Source organism: Parasteatoda tepidariorum, chromosome 7, assembly GCF_043381705.1.
Source record: "Parasteatoda tepidariorum isolate YZ-2023 chromosome 7, CAS_Ptep_4.0, whole genome shotgun sequence".
In the NCBI taxonomy this organism is placed as follows: Eukaryota; Metazoa; Arthropoda; class Arachnida; order Araneae; family Theridiidae; genus Parasteatoda; species Parasteatoda tepidariorum.
Genome location: NC_092210.1, coordinates 6,482,093 through 6,502,492, shown reverse-complemented (window position 1 = coordinate 6,502,492; position 20,400 = coordinate 6,482,093). Strand labels below are relative to the sequence as shown.

The 20,400-nt window shown below is 33.2% G+C and overlaps 1 protein-coding gene across 3 annotated transcripts in view; it reads left to right on the top strand.

Annotated features, from left to right (window-relative positions):
* LOC107455175 (Octopamine receptor in mushroom bodies) overlaps window positions 1–20,400 on the top strand; it is a 207,486-nt gene that overhangs the window by 29,959 nt on the left and 157,127 nt on the right. The window contains exon 1 of one of the 3 annotated variants that reach the window (XM_071183017.1): window positions 19,301–19,535. The exons of the other annotated variants lie outside the window; for them this stretch is intronic. The gene's annotated coding sequence lies outside the window, so the exon portion shown is untranslated. Of the gene's footprint in view, window positions 1–19,300; window positions 19,536–20,400 lie in introns of those variants that run through there. 3 annotated transcript variants of the gene reach the window in all.

The window sequence follows — 20,400 nt, the reverse complement described above, 5'->3', positions numbered from 1 at the left end:
ACTAAAGATATTTTACATCTGCACTGAGATTGGTGAGAGCTGAGTTCGTATTGATTGCTGGGCATCGAACCTAGGTCTCCTGATTGAAGGGCGACCACTATTTGAACAGATTTTTTATATTACATAATATTCTTTAATATTGTGTAATTTATTCCGGCTATTGTACTATCAAAACAAATATTTAATTGTAAAGAATATGGGCAGATCTCTAAAAGCTTTAACTTTTGATAATAAAAAAAAAATAATAAAAAAATAATAGGCACACTAGTTTTACACTTCCAGAATTGTTTGAAAATGTATAAAATATCAGAAAATAATCGTGAACATCGAAACTTTTGATGCCCTTATAAGTATAAACAAAAAATTAAATTTTTGAACTAATTTTTCTAGGTAAATACATTTCATTAAAAATCATAAAAACGACAAAAGTATCATTTATTTAATAAAAATATAAACTTATTGAACCTATTTTTCTTTATTGAGAAAGTTTTTTCTTTTTAATAATTTCATCCATATTTACCCTTTATTTTTCATCAAAAATTATTAGTATCATAAATGAATTGAAAAATTATAATATTAAGTTAAATTGTTATAAAATGTATTAAAAGGCTTACTTAAATTATTTTCAGTCAAGAAATATCATCGATTAGTAAAACATAGGGAAAAAACTAAGTTCTGATATGTTAAATTCAATTAATTAATCTCGAGGTTACGATTTGACTGGGTTGCGGTCTGGACAGCTTAGAGAATAGATCGAAAACTTTACTCAGATGCAACGCAATGCGATGCACACAACACAGAAAATAAATTAGGCAATGACAAAATTTTGATTGATTTTAACATTTACTTTTTAGATCTGAGTCTGATTACGGTCTTCACATCGTAACTGTAACCTCACCGAATGACAGTTTGTGACTAAAAACCTAGAAAAATTAGTTCAAAAATTTTAATTCTTTGTTTATACTTATAAGGGCATCAAAATTTTCGATGTTCAAGATTTTTTTCTGATATTTTATACATTTTCAAGCAATTTTGGAAGTGTAATACTAGTGTACGTATTATTATTTATTATTTTTTTAGTATCATCATAAGTTAAAGGTTTTACAGATCTGCCCATATCTTTAACCAATTTCAGACTTAACATGCGTGGAGATGAATACTCTAATAAAAAGTTCAGTCATAAGTTGCGGCAGGAAGATGTCACGAGTTTAATTTATTTTTCCTGCAAATTTTATGGGTGCTTTCACGTCACTTATAATTAAATGTTTAATCTAGTCAAAAAATCTCTTATTTAAAATATATAAATAAAAAATACTAAAATAATTCGTGAGATTGTTTCATCTCTTAAGTTGTGCTGATGAATATAAAAAAAACTTTAATTTAAGTCTCTGTTTTTTTTCTTCCAACTTGTGTTTAAATTACTACATTTGTTTCGTAAACTCAGTTAAGCAACAAATTCAGTGTAAATTAAAACATAAGAATATGCTCAGAAACCTTATCCCGAATGACATTTATCCAATTAAATTATTTATTCTTTATTACTGTTCGAAAAAAAGACACATAAACAACGATAAAAGCAAGGCATGAAGCTTCTTCCGGATTACTTACTTCGCGAATGGAAGGAAAGAAAAACACAATTAACTCTAAGCAAAAAAGTAACTCAAACGAAAGCTATCAGAACTTGCCCTCGGGCAATTAATCGAAATTCAACCCTCAAGTGGCCAAAACTGACGATTTTACCAAAATAGCGATGTTAAAATAAAAATAATAAATGCAGGAAAGAACTTAAAAGAATGAGTACACGAAAAGAATTCTGAGATTAGTTTGAATTTTCGATTATTTTTCCACCTAATACATTTTCTAAAATTTAATACCCTCTTTTCATCGATAACAACGAGAAGTAATACCTGAAAAAAGCAACTTTTGGTTGCAACAAAGATTTGAAAGATAAGATGTACTTCAAAAACATATTTTCGCACTCGTGTTAGTGGTATATTCTACCAGTAATTTTTGCTGTTTCTTGACTGGTTTTCGAAATTGTTTTCTAATTTTTATTTTCTTTATTTTGCTTACTATTTCAAAACAATGGGATAGCTGTTGAAACATGGCATTTGTTTGCGTTAGCAACTGTTCTTTCCATTCTCTTTCGAGTAAGCCAAACCTGTCAAGTATCAATTCTCTTAAGTGACACATTCTAAATTCTTTTTCAAAGATTTCAATTTTTTCACTATATATTTACACAAAGACAAAGACAGTCTCGAAGCTATGTGAAACATGAATTAATTATGCCACGGACACAAAATAAAAATATATCACGGTTACAATAAAATACATAACTAAATAATAAATCTAAGTTAAGTAAAAGAAGTTGACGAAAAGGAATTATATTTCAAATAATTCGCTGTGTGATACGGCTTTGTGTTTAATTAACTTATCGTTAATCAGCATTCTAAATTATGAACAAAAACTTAGCTCAACTTTAATAAGCCATTTTTCTGATAACGATTAGCTGGGGCGGACGTTATAGGTCATATGTGGAGGTATGGGAGATCTTCTTGAAATGCAAGTACCCAATTAGCCTACGGCAGTGGTTCCCAACCTGGGGGCGATCGCCCCAAAGGGGGCGATAGAGCTTCTCAAGGGGGCGATAATCCTTAGGGGGGCGACGNATAGGTGTCAGCCAACCCCAAGAGGGGGGCGATGGTTCACAAAAGGTTGGGAACCACTGGCCTACGGTAAGTCGCGATCACATATAGTATAGAGCACTTGCCTCCCAATGACGTGAACTAAGTTCGAATCCCAGCGAGTATGGGATGGGATCCCATGTGTTGGTATGGGAAGTCTTGAAGTGCAAGTACCCAATTACAATTACAAAATTTTGCTTATTTCAAAACAATTACATTTACTATTTATAGTTAAAAAAAGCGCTTTAAAGTGAGCGGTAAAAAATATTTTCGGAGCAAACGATTCTGCAAAATTACTGTTTTTTTTAATTACTTTGATTTTTTTGATTGCTAGTTTTTTTTAATTTAGTGGTTAGAAAATCCAATCCGGTGGGTCCGCGGTTCGATTCTTGAATCCGCTAAAAATTCACCGAGTACCAGCAATATATGTGCTTGTAAAATCTGTGGAATCGTAAGTCCTGTGGTCGGTCACTGACCAGTACCATGGGTACAGGGATCTGGAGAGAATTTCCTTCCCCTTCATATCTATGTCTAAATTAAGGAATTTTGATCATCCTCAAGGATCAGGTAGTCGCCAATAGCCCATTGCGCAGCTCTAGTGCTGCGTAAATAAGGTGCTTACCTACCGATTTTTATTCAAAAAAAATAGTTTTAAAATGAGAGGAAGAAAGATTTTCCGGGTGAAAGATTTATTTAAAAATGGCTGGTCTTCAAAATCAATATCTAATTTTTAATTTCAGTTTTTGAATGAAAATAAAATAAGGCACTTTTTAATTAACGAATTAACTAACGCGCCTCAGGCAATTATTCGAAATTCAACTCTCAAATGGTTTAAATTGACAATTTTACCAGCACTATCATTGAAGAATAAATCAATTCAAAAGAATGAATTTAAACGAAAAAGTACACGAATTTTTTTTTCTCAGATGAGTTTGAATTTCGATTATTTTTCCAACAAACACATCTTCTGAATTTTAATACCTTCTTTCGAGCGGTAACAACGAGAAATAATATCTGAATAGCGCCAGTTTCGGTTTCAATATTGTATCGTAGATTTAAAGGATAGATACATTTTTGAAAACAGATTTTTCGTTTCTCGTATTGAATTCTGCCGGACATATTTTTCTGTTTCTTCTACTTTTGTCACAAATAAAATAGGAACGATTTATCTGAATTCTGGAAATGACTTGTAAAATAAAGAATGTGTTCGCTATTTTCTATTTCTTCTGTAGTCTCCAGAAAGTGTAACATTCCTATGCAGTAGTATAGATCATTCCAGAGTACATTTTTCATTGAAACAAAACATGAAGTATTTTGGATTTTTTTTTTATGGTCCTCTACCGTTTCAAAAATGGCCCCAACGTTGAATGAGTCTACAATATCCGGTTTTAGGGATCATATGTTTACGGCTGCTTTTACCGAATACACCAAAATGAGAACATTATGTTTCCTGTTACAAATGTGTGCAAATGTATATACCGGACAAATGTATACAGAAGGGCACCTAACTAAACATATTTCGGACATTTTCCAAAGCGACTATGTGATTGTCAACATTCACTGACGGAAGCCAACAGCTACCAATTTCGGTCATTCACATATACACTGCTGTTTCCTATCGCATAGAATTTTTTCAACGGATTTTAGATATTTTATATTCATATTATACACTGCTGTTTCCCGTCGCATAGAATTTTTTGACGGATCTTAGATATTTTCGCGTCGCTAATTTCTTATCTGCAAATGGTTCCTCTGTGCAGTTTTTATGCTATTTAATAATGTTACTGTGAATGATCGAAATTTATGGTTATTGACTTCCACCGGTGAATGTTGACAATCACAAAGTCGCTTTGGTAAATGTTCAAAATATATACTAGATCTAAGTGCCACTGCCCGATATACCCTACACTGTTTGTTTAAGGGTCAGTGAAACTGCCTAGTATGCATTGAACCGGTACTCCGAACACATATGTTTCTACTCAGCAGATATTAAAATATCGAAAAAACATAATAATATCAATGAATAAATTAATATCAAATCGGATGTAACAAATATTTCGGACATTCACCAAAGCGACTGTGTGTTTGTTGACATTCACCGGAGAAAGTTGACATTCTCTTGATTTCGCTCATTCACGGTAACAATAAATATATTCCTAACCAGGATTTTTCAATCCTCACTCGAATGATTTCACGATATTTTACACGCCATGCTGGGCTCCTAATATATTGCATTATTAAATATATTTTAAATGTTTACAAACCTTCAGTTAAATATTTTAAAACAAATTAAAATCTGAGAACTTTTCTTCCGATAAAATTGACTCTTCTATTTTTTTTACATGACCGGTAATATTGCGCTTCAATGTTTGAAACATTTTAATTACAAGTAATGAAACTACTGTAGTTGCTACTTTTTTCCGCAGTTTGTAGTGTAGTGCTCTACTTTTTTAAAACAAGTAGTGAAGTAGTGCGATACCGAAAAAAAAATGGTAGTTTGTAGCGATTCTTGGCAACTACTTTTTGAGATTAGTTAAATGAAGAAACAAAGTTCAAACGCGAAAAAAAAAAAAAAAATCGAATCTGGTGCAAATCCAGGCCCGTCAACATACGCAGTGAGAATACCTCTGCGGCAGAACGGTAATAAGATCTACGCCTGATGCTCGGAAAAATCGGTACGAAATCGGTTGAATTCTTCCTCAGGAATCGAATTTTAAATATCTGACTTTTTTAAAATTTGATTTCACAGGAACTATAAGGTATGTTTTTGTGTCTGATGTCGTAACTTAAAATATCGTCAGCATTAAGTAATTAGCACAGTCACCCGTCTCAAACCATTAAGATTGAGTCCTAGAACGTGAAGATCCGATCATTGGATCCAAAGTTATTTAGAGTGATAAGTTTTTTTTAGTTTTTCGCACTGTACTTTATTTCTTGGAGGATATAAAAAAGGAATTGATAGCTTAAATCACAAATATGTGATAATTTCCTATCATTTCATCGTCGAGAGAAGCATAGAGTTTGAAAGTTTAAAGAACGAATTCGCGAGAAGTGCTTTAGAATTAAAATCTATTTTATGTAAACAGGACTTAAACTTAATATCTCCTCATAATTAAACAAGCCAATTTTTTTATTCAAAATTATTTTGAATGTTGGTGAAAATTAAGTTCCCCAGTTAAGTTTGTCTTCTAAAAGTAGTGAAGTAGTGACGAGATTTCGAAAGTAGTTTGTAGTTGCTACATTCTTTTTTAAAAAAAAGTAGTTATAGTTAACTACAAAGAAAATGTTTTTCCGACTGCTGGATAGGAAGCTTTATCCTCTGAATCATATTAGCTGTTTCTTTAGAAATTCTTTTTTAAAAAAGAATATAGGAGATTTGTGCGAAATAAATTTTACACTTGAACAGCAATCGAGAGGACATTATTGACATTCCTTCGATGTCGGTAGTGGTTGTGATTTACAACCTACGCATATCAAATCAAAGCGAATGTATTTAACTTATTTCTTTCCTAACTTCCGCATTTGTTTGGATTTTCTTATTCAGCACTTAAATATGACGTCATTATTGAATAATATTACTTCGAAAAGAAAAGAAAACCATTTCAACACATCGTCAGTTATCACATAATTCAATTTTCCAGACTGAACTGCTCGAAGATATTTGGGCTGTTATGCTGAACTAGATTTACTATGGATATTCTTAGATTATGCTATATTTGTTCAAACATTACGCTTAATAAATATAGTAAAGTCTTCAGAATTTCAATTGTGTTCGATAGATATTAACATAGTCGCCAAATTTTCCAGTTGACTATTAGATTTTGCCAGTTTCTACTGATCTACCGGTTTAATAAAATTTCTCCTGGTTTTTGTACATTTAAAAAAATTACCTAAAATTGAATAAGTTTCTTAAAAAATTCCCTATTAAAATAGAATTTTTCGCTCAGATTATTGCTTGCTTGAATATTTAAATAAGAATTACTAATACATAATGAAGCAAGCCTTGTTTATAGAAATCAGTTTAAAACTTTATTTTTATTCTAAAATGTTCAGTTTATTTTCACTCAAAACTCCCTTTTCAACTTAATTAAAAAATCTTTTAACTAATGATGAATTAAACATCTATTAATTACAATTCAAAATTATAAATAAACATAATGCGTGACATTTCAAGCATATTTAATGGCAATCGTAACTGGAAAATATTAGTTTTTCTCTTTTGATGATTATAAAAATCGCTAAAATTCCTTGTGTGTAAAATATTTAGTACATAATGCAACAATCATCATCAAATTTATATTTCGTAAAATCTATTGGATTTTTTCCTATCCATGTTGGCAGCTATGTAATAAGAATTATGATAATCTGCCTGCATTCTTTGGGTCTTATTGAACAAAGCTTTAGTTAACCTGTTTTACAACAAACCGTCACTATTCTGGATGTATTGCTAACTGAGTAATAAATCGGGCTACTTAAGCATTGAGTGATATTTCTAATTATCCTAAACGTGTTTGAGGTCACTGAACAACCAGAATGGAAAAACAAATGCTGAGCTGATTAAAATATATTGGCTTGTCATGTTACGAAATGTCAGCGGCTGTTTGCAAAGAGCATTAATATTCAATGGGATTTATCAATATAATATCGATTCGAATCGTAAATACATGTTTGGAGTCTAAACTCTTCAGAAACGGTTTAAAATAGCTCTGCAACAGATAAAATTAATACAATATATCAGTGTATTATTGCATCATGTTTTAACTTATAGCAAAATCAAAATCGATGATTACGTGCTGATTGATGAAGTAAAGAAAAAGAATGAATAGATAGAATTTTACTTTCTGTACTGTTCCATATAATGAGTTACACAATTCAATTTGGGGATGTTGGAGACGTGATGAGAAAGTTGGAAAGATCTATCAATCCCCCCACCCCCTATTCAGATAGTGTCAAATTCTGTAACTCACAACGTGACGCCGGAAACATTCTGCAGATTAAAGAGTAAGGGTATGGCACCAATAAAAAACGAAACTTCGAACAGAATTCTTAACAGTTCGAAGAAAAATTCTAGAAGTCGCCTCACCCGTGGGTAATGTACAAGGAGGGGGGAAAATTGTACAATGTTATGACAATGCTATGACAATGTCTTTTGCTAGATCTTTTATAAAATTAATTTTTTTTTTTGCATTACTTTTCCTTGTATAATTTGGTATTTTAATATTTTTTTTTAATATTGTTAATATTTTTTTTCGAACATCTAGTATATTTTAGTTTTACAAAATGAAGTAAAAAAGAAAGTAAAATTTCATATATTGAAGTCTTATTTCATTTTACTTTTATTTTATAACCGTTGTTGAACAGCCGATCCAATTTAGGGTTTACGACTACCTATATTCAACTCCGCAGCCTTGTCATTTTGAACCCAATCCAGAAGACATGGGAACTGCTGGAAAAAGTATTGGGAGAAATTTGCCTTTGGGGTGGACTTTTTGATGGAACTAACCCTTTATATTCAATATGCCTTTATTTAATATGCGCTATTAAATTTTTTATCGTTATATTTAATATGACTTTATTATATAGTCAATATTTAATATGCGTTATTTTATTTTATATCGTTAGATATAATATGGACTCCCGAGGGCTGTGTGGTAGCGTTTCGCTCTCCCGTGCCGCAGGTCCTTGGTTCCATCCTCGGGCCGGGTAAGATTGACTTAGCCTTTCATCTCTTCAGTGGGTCAAATAAGCATGCTTGGGAACTAAACAGTGGGGGTTCCTCGTTCGGCTGACCACCTGACCGGAACATCTGTTCCTGCACCCCAGAGTCGAAGGTCAAGAAAACTGAGATGGGCACATTAGGCCTTGGCCCTCTATGGGCTGTCGTACCACTGAGTTTAGTTTCGATTTAATATGCCTATTTTTTAATATACGTCTTATAGTAATTGTACAAACAATGGACTGTCTCTTGTAAACTCTTAGTGGTTACAATTCTTATTACAACTGTAAAAAGAATCTTGAGTGCATAGGATTAAATTTTAAAATTTTATAGCTAGAGAGCAATCTATTTTTTAGACAAACTCCTTCGATTTTCATTCAAAAATTGGTTTAATCACTCTTCATTGAACTCAGTGTTCGGAAGGAGCGCACTACAAGTAGTGAAACTATTGTAGCAATCGTTATTTATTTCGTAGTTTGTAGTGCAGTGTGCTACTTTTTTTAAGAAAGCAGTGTCGTAAGTAGTGCGATACAGCAAAAAAGCCAGTAATTTGTAGCGATTACTGACAACTACTTTTAACATAAGTTAAGAATAGTAACATGACTCTAACGCAACTCATTTTTCGAATTTGATGAGTACAAATCTTCGGAGGCTATGAAGACGATCCTATGGCTGCATCTGAGCTTTAATAGAAATTACGTATTTAAAATCACGTATAATTAATATATAAACGAGCCATTACAAAAAATAGATCACACTTTCACATGTGAATGCACACTCGTGAAACATTAATGTTATCTCATAGGAAGGGAACGTATTTTCGATGTACTTAATTTCTCAGAGGACATAAAAGAGCGTTAAAAACATTTAAAAAATTACAAGTATTCGATACTTTGCCTTTCTCAAATTAAATATTCTCTGTCGAAAAAGGTATAAAAGATTGAAGGTTAAATGAACAAATTTGAATTTTTATTTTATTTTTAGAGTAACAAACCATTTAAAAATGAATAAATAATTCTTAATTATTCCTTTATATTTAATGTAAGTCAATTTCTTATTCAAAACCATTTTGAACATAGGCGTAAATTAAGTTTCCAGCAAAGTTTGTCTCCTTAAATGAGTAAAGTAGTTACAACAATTCCAAAGTAGTTTATAGCCACTACATTTAAAAAAATGTAATTTTAGTTAACCACATTTGTAACAAAGTAGTTGTATTTGTAGTAAACTGCAAAAATAATGTAGTTTTTACGACTACTGATTGAACTCAGCTGAGCGACCAAAACGAGATGCATCTTTGAGATCAAAATGTCTCTTTTTAAACTTTGTATAACAATCAGGAGCTGTTCTTTCAGATGGCACTCTCTCCACACACAGCACAAATGTCACAAGCAGCTTTTGCGGTCCATGAACCTTGATTAAAAGTGAAATGAAGGAGGTGGTGTCAACAATGCATATTTCCCTCAAGTGAAATTTCATTTTAATGAACAGAAAATTAACATGAATTGACTAGAACAAAAAATCGAAACATAGATTTAGGTGGAACAAAACATTCTCTTTCGAATGACTTAAGACATTACGCCAAAAGAATTTAATAACATCCGGGATGTTATACTAGCCCTGATGTTAAATTTTTTTTTCAGATGGCGAAAATTTAGTTGTCAATCCATTATTTTGTCTTGTTATTTTTATCTTTTTTTATTACGCTATTTTTAACCTCTTAACACATTTGCCCGTGTCTGACACGGACGAGAGTTACCCGGAAATTTGCACATACCCGTGTCTCACACAGGCAGTCTTGTATCTCGCGTTATTTTACTTCTAATGCCCGTCTAAAATCCGTTCTAGTAAAAATGAATAGGCTAGATAATAATTAAATTTATTTAAAATAGATTGTACCAATATGCAACTTTTTTCTTGTGTTAACCACGTAGTGCATTTTGATGATTATTTGTTTGATACATTAATTAAATTCATTGATTATTAATTGATATATTGATTTAGAAAGTCAGAAACACAATTCTAGCAGATAACGAAGAAAAATTTAAGATATGTGCGTCAGCATATCTTAACACACATATCTTAAAATTTTCTTCGTTTTCTGCTAGAATTGTGCTTCTGACGTTCTAAATTAAAATAAAACAAATTTGGTTTTAACTGCTTTTAGCGCTTTCCCATTTTGATTTATTAATTTAAATGTTATTTACTTATCTTGTCTTTTTCTAAATTTGTGTAAATTAGTTTCATTCTTTGATTTGATATATTAATTTAATTTGATTTTAATATTTCGAAATTCGAAATAAACCTGTAATTAAATTGTTAAACTTTGTTTGTACAGTATTTTTTTTTAAATATCTTTTACACCAACCCCAGCTCCCTACTCACCCCTCACCCCTCAACTGAAATTGTAAAAAAAAAAAAAATTACACTATATCTATATATTCGTTTTCTGTCCCAAAAAAAAACTCGATCATTTTCTACCAGTTTTTTTCTTTCGAAAAAAACTGTGCTTCAAGGCGTTAAATTGCACACATAGATTCAAATCATTAAATATAAAAAATTGCGTAACATCTCGATTACTTCTTTTTTTTCTAGATTATGTTTAAAACGTTTCCAAAGTATTCGTTCGCTAAATAAAAGACCAAATGCTGCTTCCCGGTCATTTTTCATTCGTAAGTTTTAACAATAGTTTGAAAAGTTCACACTTTTTTCCCCCTAGAAGATCATGTGACTTAGTAACAGTGTTGACCTTGTCCCGGAAAGACATCCGTAATAGCTAAGGTGACCAGGACTTCATTTTATCAATATGTTCTGGCCGCTTTTCACTAATCTTTCTTTCCTAAAAGGCAAGAGAGGAACCTTTTCAGAGGAAAACGAGAAAGCAAAAATTAGAAGGCTTATTTGATAAAGAGGAAAGATATTGTGGAACGATTCGTACAAAACTCTAGATAACTTCTGATTTAACCATCAGATTTTAACTTGCTATGTTGTTCTATTGTATTACGTTACCATTAAGGCTCGAAAGTCTTTACTGTACACTGTATAATCTACAATCCATTAAATTGGCGGAATCAAAAGTTATCCGCGTTTTACCTTGCTTCTTTGCTCTACAACGACTTCCATATCGTTCGTAAACATAAAAATTGTACCTCTCATTCTATCTACTAGTTTGTTGACTGTTATAATTTATTTTATAACCGTCATTGAACAGCCGATCCAATTTTGGGTTTACGACTACTAATGTTCAACTCCGTAGCCTTGTAATTTTGAACCTGATCGAGAAAACCAGAGAAATCCTGGATCAAGTAATATGAGAAATTTGCTTTCGTGGAGGACTTTTTTTGTTGGAACTAACCCTCATTTTCGTTACATGGAGAGGAAAACCTCCCACGGTCAGCTTGACGGCAAGGGGACTCCGATACAAGATCCGTTTACCACTGAGGCTATTTTACGTGAGCATGGTGGTCGGTGTAAGCCGGGTGCGGAATTCAAATCGACCAGCCATCGGTGAGATTCGAACCCGGTTCAGCACATTAGAAGGCGAAGGCTCTATCCCCTGAGCCACCACAACTCCGACTGTTTTATTGTATTCAGTGGCGTAAATAACAGCCCCGTATCCCCCGCAGCATGGACGGCTCATGATCCAAATGGATGCAAAGCCTGCGGGCCGCGGTAGCACCAGAATGCAATTTTTTATGTAAAAATTCACTTTATAAATGAAAATAACCCTTAACTAGTGAGTTACTTCCTTGTAGTAAGATAAATTTCACTTCAATTTTGCTACTCAGTAAGTGTATATAGTGTCCCAATTTAGGACTCTTTCTAAATTCCACCTTTCCATCGCGTTTATTAATTCTTTATGAATTCATATTAAAATAATTCAAATTAAAATCTATAAATTAAAATAAAATGATCGATTACAAATTGCCAAATGTCTTTTCATAATGATCTTGTCTCATATTATAATTTTAAAAAATTTTGTTAAGTCTAAGATAGACCTCATTCATAATTCTTGCAAAGGGAACACTTAAGTTTGTGTACGCCACTGATTGTCCTTATTGACTCGATTCTTTGGATATAAAAAAATAAATATATGACATTATGTTAAGTTCCTTAATTGCTGTAAATTGTTCGGTTCATGATATCGTAGTTTTTAAAGTAATGGATTCTATCAACTAATGTTGTAACTTGAGTCTTCAGCTAGCGAAATATGACGTTAGTTTGAATAGTACAGGAACGTTGCTTTTATCTTAATTTCAGTTTAGCGAGTGTTTAGTAGGTAATATGGAAACTATCAGGACAGTTTGCAAGGGGTAATTTGAGAAATTCTAGGCTCTTAAGTGGATTGTTAATCTGTAGATTACTAGATAAACTGTAGAATAACTGATTTCTATACCTTATCTGTAATAAAATTAAAAGCTTTTAAATTAGCTGATAACAGTCCAAGTTGGTGCATTGTTCATTACTTAAATGTATGTCAATTTGATGCTAAATTTATCTGTATATTTTAATATCCTGAGACTTTGAGAATGTTTGCGCATGCGCCACACTTGTTTCGATGTTATCAAAATAGGCGTGGAATAACTTAATAGAAGATGATGGATTATATCCTTCGTATTTACCTTGTTAGAACTTCAGAAATCCCAAAGCACGGGGTATCGTCCTTTCTTGTATTGTCCTGGGGGTGTAATTTTTCAATATCGTACGCGAACAGTAACTTGACTTCGGTGTTCTACTAAGAACTCTCTCTCTACGAACAGTCCACTGAGGAACAGTAAATAAATGAATAAATAAATGAAATAATTCAAAGGAAAAATAATGCAATAGAAATTGAAATTAAAAAAGGAATAATATTTATTAGCTATCAAAACAATATCAAACAAAAATTTTATTATCAAAGTAGAAAAAGTACAAATTTGTTCAAAAGTTGAGCACAGTGTTAGTGCAATGTAACCAATGTAAAAGTGCTAGGGCCAGGATAGCCTGGTAGGTTGGGCACTGGAGTCATGTCCAAGAGGTCGTGGGTTCGATCCCCACAGACCGAAGACTCCCGTGTAAAAAATAGTGACTGATGCACGTTAAATCTGTCGAATCACGAAGTCCTTCATGTCCCCCTAACAAATCATACCTCTGAGCGTACTTATCCAAGAGTTACATTGTCTTCTAGATTGGTTCAAAATTACATGGTTACGGAGTTGAACATTAGTAGTCGTGAACCCAAAATTGGGTCAGCTGTTCAAAGATGGATATAGAATATAAATTAAAACTTAAAAGTAAACTTAACTTTTAGAAACATTGTTGAAAGTATGGAACACTATTGAAAATATCCTCATTAAAATAGAAATTTTTCAATGTAAAGAATTTTGTATTATTTTTTAATGTAGTAATATTTGTTTTCGAACAAAATATAAACAAAGACTATATCAAGAGAATTTATCTGTTTCTTTTAGAGCAATAAACCTGTTAGGAAACCAAACAATATCTTTTAAAATGAATATGATAACAAGAAATTAATCACTACCCAAGTAGAAACAAAGAAAAAGAAACCGAGAGGATGAGAAAATTTAATAAACGTATTTGACGATGAATGACAGACGATACATTGGAAAGAGAAAGTGCTAAAATAGAATTTCTTCATCAAATAAAAATTATCACTCATAAAAATAAAAAAAACAGATAGTGAATAGGTGATGAATATTTTGACAGCATACAAAGGAAGCGGAAATACTTTTGACAGATATTACAGAGATTAAAGATAAGATAAGAAGCAAGAGGAATAAAAAATTTTGTATGAATTTCAGAGAAATTCGATTCAAAGGGTGGACAAACCGTCAATTATATCTTTTTTTTTTAAATCTTTATATAGGCACCGAATTTTGGTACACAAGAGGAAATTTTCCGTAAAGCGTAAATAATGAAAATAAATAAAATTATATAAATAATCAATTAAGAGTTGAATCCTAAAGTAAAGTATATAAAAACAGTTGTTTTTTAAAAAAAAAATTTGATGTTGTACTTGTATTGCTGGTAGTACTCGGTAAAAATCCAAAATTTGCGTTCCTCTGTAAAATATTAAATTAATAAATATTGGAAAGTTTATATTCTATTTAAATTAAAAACATGACTAATTTCTTTTTATAACCTTCGTTGAACAGCCGACCCAAACTTTTGGGTTTACAATTACTAATGTTCAACTACGTAACCTTCTAATTTTGAACCCAATCCAGAAGACAAGGAGATTTCTCGATCAAGTATTGGGAGAAATTTGCCTTCGTGGAGAACTTTTTGATGAAACTAACCCGCATTTGCGTTACATGGAGAGGGAGACTACGAGAACCTCCCACAGTTAGCCTGACGGCAAGGGGACTCTAACCCCCATGATCCGTCTACCACAGAGGATATTTCACATCAGCACTGTGGTCGGTGCAAGCCGGATGCAGAATTCGTATCGACCAGTCATAGCTAGAATTCGAACCCAGTTCACCTCATTGGAAGGCGAACGCTCTAATGTCTCAGGACTAAAATTTGACGGAACGCCGATAACACCTCAAGAACGCTTCCTCGCTTCTCACAACCTGAGAGAATTTAGAAATTACAGAAAATTCTTATGAATGGTAAAATTACGCGTACATTTAAACCAAATCACAATAATAAAACTTCCTAGAATATTAACCTGTTTACACATCGCCTCGTTAGCATAACATAAGCGGAGTGATACACCGGAAGTTTTCTAAATTTTCTTCCGGTTTTAGGACGCTTGTTGTTGTTTACATTCAGTCAATCATCCATACTGTTGTATAGTTTGCCTTCGGTAAGAACTCCCCCCGCCTCAAAGTCTGTAGCCGTTTGCTGCTATGGAGACAAGAATAGCGCATTTCAGGTAGGGTTGCTTCGCTTGACTTTAGGGCTAACACAATAGACAGAAGAAAAAGATTCCATTAATTTCGTCGACCTGACCCCCATACTTGAAATAGTTATACCTCGTTACCATAGTCACCACCACGGATCCAGACGAAAAGCTAGGGGAGTTTTTACTTTAGCCAAACTATACTGTGTTATGTATTGTACTTTTTTTATTTCAATAACTTATTGACTTTTCAAAAATATTTAAATTTTTTAAAGAGGAATTAGTTCAAATATTTAAATGATTGATTTTAACTTTTTAGATTTTACGCTAAAACGCATTTCAAATTGTTTAACTCAGTAGTGGGCGAAGCAATCATGGTTGCAGAGTAAGCCTTATAGGATGGTATGGCAATCTTTGGGGGGTTGAAAGAGGGGAGCTCACTAGTTAAATTTGATAATTAATTTTTTTAAAAATATTTTATAGATTTTAAGAATTTATTTCCTTTTTAAGTAACTTATAACTAATTAAAATTCGCCTTTTTTTGCCGTTATTTAAAGGCTAGAATATCAGGAGCATTTTATCATTATGCTGTCAGACGAAAATAACAACTATTTTGGAACGTTTTTATTTATTACGCGAGTGAGAAAAATTCCATTTTCAAAAATAAGTCTCCTATATAAAAGAGGTAGTGTTCTTAAATTAAAAAAAGAAATCCCCTCGTCGATTTATTTATATGTATTTGCGTTTTTTTTTTCAAAAAGATAAATAAAATAAAAAAACGCGACGAACCGGTGCTCGATTTCTTATCTTTTATTGCCTTAACACTTAATTAGATTTTCCCAACTGATAGGCGAAGAAATATGTTTTACGAGACGACCATTAACTCCAAAACATGCTGTGGGTGTTGATAACATTTTCATAGCTTCGAATATGGCATGGAGGCATATTTTTTTCTTTAATCCAAGCATTTAATTGCTCTCATTTTATGCAGGGTGGTCATGATTAGAATCTAGGATCACTTTCTGAAAAGAATGCCGTCGAACGCTAGTAAAATCACTATGATAAACCCATCGAATAACTTTCAATCCAATGATCGTTTTCTTTTTTCGTTTGTTAGAATGCTGTCTCAAATCTACTATTTAATGGGTGCAGACGATAAACGCTCTTATTTTTTGAAGGATTCGAATTTTCACTCAGTAAAATACAGGGTTATCAAATTAGAGCTATATTGTAGCGTAATCAATCGAGAATAAATTACAAGTAGTTTTGTAACCGTCGTTGAACTGCCGACCCAATTTTGGTTTTGCGATTACTAATGCTCCCCTCCTAACCTTGTAATTTTGAACCCAATCCAGAAGACGATGGAGCTCCTGGATCAAGTATTGGTAGAAATTTTGCCTTCGTGGAGGACTTCTTAATGGAACTAACCCTCATTGAGTTCGTTGCTTTACACGGAGAGGAAAACAACGAAATCAGGATAATTTCACGTCAGCACTGTGATTGGTGTCAGCCGGGAGCGGAATTCGTATCGACCAGCCATCACTTGGATTCGAACCTGGTGTCCTTCATTGGAAGGCGAAGGCTCTATCCTCTGAGCCACCACGGCTCAATTACAAGCAGTTAAAGGGGGGGGGAAACATTAACATTCTTTGACTTCAGAAGATTGAAACTAACATTCCTTTTATTTAAATTTTAAAATAATCTGTTGAAAGTATTACGCATAGAGGAAGATGAATAAAAAATGTGAAACTGTTGTTATTTCTGTGCAGATTATTTTTATTTCCTTTATTTCTTTTCATGTTAAGAATTATATTTTTCTCTCGACCTATTTAACCAACTTCTATAATACCTACTCAATTCTCTCTCTACATTCCAGGAATTCTTTTCTTTTTCACAGTGCTTTTGAGACCCACCCTTTTAAAAGTTAAAACCCAATCATCTTCGGTTAAGAGTTAAATCCTTTATTATAAGGAAGAGCTCAAACTGTCCACCCACGCACAAAACCGAGCTGATCAAAACCGCTTAATTGGGACTTTCCTTGTAATTGGACTTGAAACATAATAAGAAGATGTCCCCCTAACTGTTGTTCCCTCCAAACAGATGTTCCAAAAACAGGAATGGACTGGAAATATTTTTAAATTTAAATATCTTAATTAAAATGTAAGAAAAGGTCCCTAAACTAAAGAGTTGAATTAAAATAAATGTTAATCAAGTTAAACTATGAATTAAGTTATGATACAATTAAATATATCGTAACAATATCTAATTTTATTTTGAACACATGAAATTTTAATTTAATATTTTTAAATTCAATTTATTTTTATTTTTCTTACTTTTTATTTGAAATAGTTGAATGTTATACGCGTGATTTTTTTTTTTTTGAGATATTAACGTGAGGTTTTTAAATTAAAATTGATTTCGTCCAAATGACCACCTCAAGATATTTTTAAAAATTGAATTTTGTACCATACATTTTTAGCCACTTTTTCATATTACGCGAGTAATTAAGGTTTTAAGATTACGAAGTTAATGGGGTTTATTTGGGCAAACCAATCATTAAACATAATCCCGGGAAAACAATTCTGGTAAAGTTTATATTGCATAGTCTTCAGTCGCCAATTCATATCAACATTTCTGGATAATTACTGAACTTTTCTCTGAAGAAACTGATTGTGCCATGAGTGAAGAAACTGAAAAAACTGATTGTGCCATGAGTGAAGAAACTGAAAAAACTTATTGTGCCATGAGTGAAGAAACTGAAAAAACTGATTGTGCCATGATGCAGTGAAACCTCCAGAAAAGACCACCTTTATGTAGCGACACTTTTGGGAGGCTCGGAATTTTCGCGTGTTAAAGAAAATCTTTCCTCTTTTGGTGCAGATGTTTGCCCGGTCGCTGGGAGAGGTTTTGATGGTCAGTAAGCGGGAACCACTTTAATCAGCCTGCGTAGGAACCGAGGGTGCATGGTTTCGGTCCACGTTAAACTGTTCTACCGCAAAGTGCTCGACTTCGCACGCAGGTCATCGGGCTACCGAGATGGTGGAGCTATCCTCATTGTAATGGATCAAAACTGTGATTGCATGTCTTCGGATTACTCTCAGGGATAAATCCTCGACCGTCGCCAATAGCCCATTGAGTAGTTTCAGTGCGACGTAAATGAAGTACCTACCTAAAACTGAAGAACATCAGCAAATAATATTATTCAATTGAATTTGACCAGCTTCAAAATAAATCTTTTATTGCACTTGCGCAATTGAACTCAATATTTATTGTCTTTTCCATGATTTTACTGTTTTGAATCAGGCGCTCATAGTCGGTTGTCCTATTTGTTGTTGTTTTCTAATTTATTCCCATAAATACTTATGGATATTTGTGTGCTCAATACTAAAATCGACTTACCGATGAAGCACATTTTAGGAAACAAAAGAAGTCTCGATGATACATCCAGGGTTATGGCTGGATTCGAACTCGCTACCTCCACGTTCAGAGCTTTTGGATGAGCCGTTGTGACCCTCTGTCACCGAAACTTAGTTTTGATGAATCGGTTGCCTACCGTTGGTTTTTCAATCTCTGGGCTACCGTGAAAAAACGACCTCGTACGCCAATATTTCTCTAGCGTAGAGGTAATGGGTTCGAACCCCGCTCAAACTCTGAATGTATTTATCTGCTGTCTGAATTGTGCTATATGTTCTTCTACTTGACAAAGGATTTTAAACTGTAATTTATGTTGTTGTTGTTTGTTTACGTCGCACCAGATCTGCACAATGAGCTATCGGCGATGGTCTGGGAAACAACCCTGAGGAGGATCTGAAGACATGCCATCGCAATTTGATCCATCTGTAAAGGGGATGGCCCCTCTGTTTCGGTAGCCCAACGACCTGCGCGTGAAGTCGAGCACTTTACTGTGGAACAGTTTAACGAGGCCCGATACCGCTGACCCTCGTTCCCCTTGTAAGCTGATCAAAGTGGTCTCTCACCCCCACACTGACCGCAGCCAGTGATGCTTGACTTCGGTGTTCAACTGGGAACCGTATTTAAACGATCAGTCCACCGCGGGAACTATATTCATGTAACTGAGCACACAATCCTGCATAAATATATGTGTGCCAATAAATAAATAATGTTCGAATGAAATTGAGACCGGATATTTTTTTCCTCGTGATATTCACATGTAAACAATGTTAGCGGTTGTTGGTACTTATTAGTCTTATGGGGAACATCTTATGTTTATACTTCTTACAGTTTCTTCCTGTATTCAACAAATAAACTCTTCCTCAAGGATTATTTGTCAGTGAGTTTATTTTTATAACTTTGTTTCGAGATTTGCAGTTTTAATGACCAAGTGTTTTTTTTTTTTTTTTTTTTTTTTTTTTTTTTTTTTTTTTTTTAATGAAATCATTTATTGAGGGATTACTTTTGAAATCTCACACTTTTCTTGCAAATTGTATTATCTGTGGGCAATATTTGAAATTTTTATTTAAACTTGTTGAAGACGCTGAGTACAAAGTGTTGTTGGCAAGTTTTCCACAAAACATTTCAAGATCTTATGCTCGCTTTGTTTTGTTTTAAAATTACAATTATCATTATAGTACCTCACGCTTCTACATGTACTCAGTGCCGTAGCGAGCTTAACTCGCGCCCGGGGCACAATACCTTTTTAGCGCCCCCCCTCACTCGAAAACCATCTAATATTATAAGTAAAATATACTCGCAAAGTAANGAGATTTCAGCGTCTTTAAGACGTATTGACTAAAGAGCTCTGAATGGCCGAGGATGGCTGGGAGATTTCCTCCTCCAAGGCATGTACTTCGGAAGTATGTTGTTGGCAAATCTGCGCTCGCTGCTTAAATCTTATTTGTGAGCTATAAGCGAAAGCAAAGAGCTCGTCACACTCATCTACAAATCTAAATAATGCTCGATTGAAATTGAGACCTGATATTTTTTCCTTGTGATATTCACATGTAAACAATGTTAGCGGTTGTTGATACTTAGTCTTATGGGGAACATTTTATGTTTATGCTTGTTACAGTTTCTTCCTGTATTCAATAAATAGACTCTTCCTTAGTCAAGGATTATTTGTCGGTAAGCTCTGTTTCTTTTTATTACTTTGTTTCGAGATTTGCAGTTTTAATGACCAAGTGTTTGTTTAAGTGAAA